Source organism: Cryptomeria japonica, chromosome 4 (assembly GCF_030272615.1).
Source record: "Cryptomeria japonica chromosome 4, Sugi_1.0, whole genome shotgun sequence".
NCBI classification, from domain to species: domain Eukaryota; kingdom Viridiplantae; phylum Streptophyta; class Pinopsida; order Cupressales; family Cupressaceae; genus Cryptomeria; species Cryptomeria japonica.
In genome coordinates, this window is record NC_081408.1 from 722,555,500 (window position 1) to 722,560,020 (window position 4,521).

The following is a 4,521-nucleotide window of genomic DNA, read 5'->3' on the forward strand; positions in this document are numbered from 1 at the left end:
CACATTGTTTTAATATAATATTAATTATTATTTACAAATTTTATAAATCAATCATATTTAATTTTCATTTATCCATTTGCAAACAATTTTTTATTTTCATCTCTTCAATCAACTTCTTCTCACATCAGTTAAATATATCTCATTTTAGAATTATTTTTTTTCAATAATAAACTAATTTTGTTTTTAAATTGAAGTTGATTCTTACATTTACCTATTAATTAAATTACATAATTCATTATTGTCTTTTCATCAATTCAAAATGACAATTTTTCAATTAATAGTTAAATTGATTCCATAGATATTTCAGTTAAATTAAGTCATTGATCTCATCCCATCTCAAATTTTTTCCTTAGATTCTTATGCAAATCTATTATGCTGAAATCAATTATTAATTTAGTGTTATACTGTACAGCTACATCCACATCCAATTAGATGAAGCTAATTGTAATAAATGTCATATCATATCAATTGGTTGCCATGTGGTGGTCAAAATGAGTCCATCAAAGAAGAAAAAAAATAAAAATTATACAATTCTTTTTTTATTAAACTATATACATAAATAATCATTTTATTCTGCCTTGCAATTTTGTAGAGGAACTAGACTCCCTTACAGCTCTTGTTTATTCCACATTCAAAGAAATCAAATATATTGGAATCGTGCCAAAGTGATAAAATTAAAGAATTCTGAGATATTTCATGTCCGGAGTGTACAATGGATTGAATCAGCTTTGGATTCAATTTGATGTCTAATGGGTGCATTCAGTAGGAAGGCTCTGTGGAAACCTTGTGGTATCCGAACAGTAATCATATACCATATAGTTCTTGCGCACCCATTGAAGTTGCTGCTGCTCAGCCGAATCCAATGCTGCTTGACTGTACCACGCATTTGCAGAGCAGTCAGAGGAAGAAGTGCACACCTGTGCATTAAAATTCTGGTATGAGGCGACGAAGGGGACTTTGCTCCAGTCGATCTTCACAAGCCCACCTCTAGTTGCCCAATCGTCTCCGTTCCACAGACTCGAATATATTCTCATGCCTTGATTCTTCGGATACGCCACACCCACATTCTCATTGTTCTTAAACACTCTCACGGGAGTTCCATCCACAGAAAATCTGCTCAATGCCATCAGCACAGTTTATGTTATTAGAACGCACACGGTAATATACTTCAGAGCCTTAGCCCGGAAGGGTGTTAAGCACTTAAGTTGAAGGGTAAATTTAATATTACTTACAGAATGTGTTGGGGATTCCAGAGAACGGAATAAGTGTGGAAGTCTGCAGTGGGATCAAACCAGAGGTAGATTCGCTGTTCTCGATTGCCCTGGCCTTGTGAGAAAACATTTGTCTGCACGATATAGGGATCTCCAGACAGGTTTCCCAGAAACTCAAAGTCTATTTCGTCGTGCTTATCTCCTTGAGAAGATATCTGCACCCATCAAAGATAAATACATTCAGTAGATGAGTTTATATGGAATACTCAGTTCGGAAGCAGTAAAATTCAATGTATTAGTTTGACAACTAGAGTATATTCAAGAGAGAGGGAGAGGGAGAGGGAGAGGGAGAGAGAGTTACATAGTAAGCTGTTACAGTGCCTGCCGAGTTACCGGGCACCAACTTGATTTGCTTATCAATTTTTGCAAACAGATATTCATTCTTCGATTGGAACCCTGAACCTGTTACAATTAAGAAAGGTTAGTCATATTCTTTGAATCGAACAGCGAAACATGGATTGATTAAATTATAAAATGCAAATGTATATACCTGAGGACTGTTCGAGAGTAAGCTGCAACTGCTGGCCGTTGTCAAGTATCTTAGCGTGGTCATTACCCCACGTGATGTCAAAGTCGCTGTAAAAATTTGCAGAGACATTCTACAAATAAGCAAGGTGTGTTAAGACTAAACATAAGAAGAGCAGTGCCATGGATAATGTCAAGCGGAATTCGAGTATTGATGTAATAGAGAAGACAGCAAAAGGCGATGGAAATTATATGGCGAATGAAAGATATATAGAAGAAACCCATTCAGCGAAAGTCGATTTGGTAGGTGAAAGCCGCGGTGTATAGCTGTCAGTTGTTTTGACGGCTTCCTAAAGGCCCGCGGACAGAGGGTTCACAGCTGTGAATACCATCAACTTTTTTGGTACATACAAGTTCGACGGTTTCGGGTGCCGCCCCCCATAAGCAAATTGTATTGTGAGGATGATATTTTGTCATCTCTTCTGCTTATCTGTCAATGCGCAATTTCTGACCTGCTCGTTGGGTTCCAAACATCATCTATAATTTAATTTAGACGTATTCATTTTATGAGTTTTAGGCTCAAATATTTTAATTTGTGAGTTGACCAAGGGTTGAGTCAAAGTCATTTTGGACACAATTTTGATCTCATATTTTATAAAGTTTGGTTTTTGCATTCAATACAATTTATTCTTGATGGTTTCATTTAAAATTATTTAATTTTATTAATAGATCAAACATTAGAAAATAAGATTTTGTTAATAGATCAAATGTCTACTAACATATATATATAATTTGTAAATCATTTTAAAATTTAATTAACATGTCAATAAAGAAAATTTAGTTTTTCTTTGTTCAAAGTGAAATAGTTTCTCTTTCATTTATCTTATAATAAGGAAGGAATTTCTACCTTTACACTTATAACATGAATCTAAGTCATATTTCAAGAAACTTGTTTAATAAGCTTTAAGAAATATATTATCTAATTTTATAAGATTTGATAAGAACAAATGATCTTATGCTACCTTCATTTCATTTATCTCTCAACAAGTTACATGAATTGATGTATGAGTTATTTTGTATTTAAAGAATAGTATGAATTCTCTCTTATAAAAGTGAGTCAATTGAAACCTTTATGCCTATAATTACTTGAACGGTTGATATACTTCTTTAAACAATCTAATGCTACAATAATTTTATGATATGAGAGTATGCTTATGTCTGTGCACACCATTTAGAATTTAATAGTTAATGAATAAGGGTACACAAAATTGATTTATGTAAAATAAAGATTAAAGATGTGGTTCAGAATAAAAAATAACAAGATCAATAACATCCTTGGATTTATCATCTCTATTATTCAAATCCACTAACTTAGTTATATTTGTATTGCTTTTTCTATCCACTTATTAAACTCCTCATAAAATTTTATTCATTGGTTATATTTGAATTTTCATTTTTCAAGCATGAAAATTGAATACAAAATATTTATCTAATAGAATCTCTTTTAAAACATGTAATCAAATACAATACCTATCACTCCAAAAAGAAAACACACTCTTATTTTCCTTATCACTTCAATAAAAATGTTGTAGTATTTAAAATTGAAAAAAATGCACCTTATTATGAATGCCCAATTGCCTACTCTCCTTTCAATTGTAGCATGTAATGATCGTAGGATGTGCATAAAATGGCTTTAGAAACTCTCAAGAAAATGCATATAAACCTTTCTTGTCATTCTATGTGTGTGTCACATAAATGAATATCTTAGTTAGCCTAGATTTCACATGAACCTCCACACCTGAATATCCATCCTTTGCAACTTTATAGTATAGGAAAAGACAAGAATTCTGAATCTTGAACTCACAAATCATTAATTGTTGTAGTTACCATTTTCAAAATATCATGATTTTGGACTCTATGACCATTTAAAGCATTCACTTCTCTTATATACACACAGATACTACAATACATACCTTTCTAATGATGTGATCAATCAATCACATCAAATCCAATTAAACTTCTACAACTGAACACTAATCCTCACATAGTAGTGCATTTGAACGCTCACACAACAATGACTAGCACTACTATCACAAAACAATTAGTGAAGTAATCTACCAAAATGATAATTGCCACTTCACACAAGACTCTTTTTACCATTCCTATTTTGTTGGTTCTTTATTACACACTTTGTGAGCTTTTGTCATGCCCTGCTATGAGGCCTAGAGGACTTATACAAAATAAAAACAATAAAATGCGAATACTTTTTTTCTTTTTTCTTTTTAATATAAAGTTAAACCATACAATTGCAATAAATAACATGATAAGGAAATGATGTACAAATATTAACTAGAAAGAGTCTTGAAGGCCCCACAATGATGCCACTCAAGGATAATGATAACCAAACATACACAAGCAAATGAAATCTCATAAAATAAGATAGCACAGTCTTACAAAGATCATGATACACATTACATTTCTATGAGAATATACATATGATCATCAATTACATCACATGGTATCCACAAGGATAAAATCTCAATTAGTACATATAATGGAAAGAATACATGAATCTGGTACATGAAGAGAGTCTTCAATCCTCCCACGAGCCATCACAAACATGATACAGAATGAATCAAAATGAAATCCATAGAAGGATAAAAGAAAGGCATAAGTTACCACTAGGTATGCAATAGGGAAGAGTGTCATCACTAGGTTGTCATGAGTTACCTTGGTAGGTCTTGCTAGGTCCCGACCCCCATCTTGGGTTACCCTGGTGACCTCT

At 32.7% G+C, this 4,521-nt stretch overlaps 1 pseudogene; it reads right to left on the reverse strand.

The window, feature by feature from the left end:
• Positions 1-505: 505 nt before the first annotated feature.
• LOC131032098 (xyloglucan endotransglucosylase protein 1-like) lies at positions 506-1,945 on the reverse strand (annotated as a pseudogene).
• Positions 1,946-4,521: the final 2,576 nt, after the last annotated feature.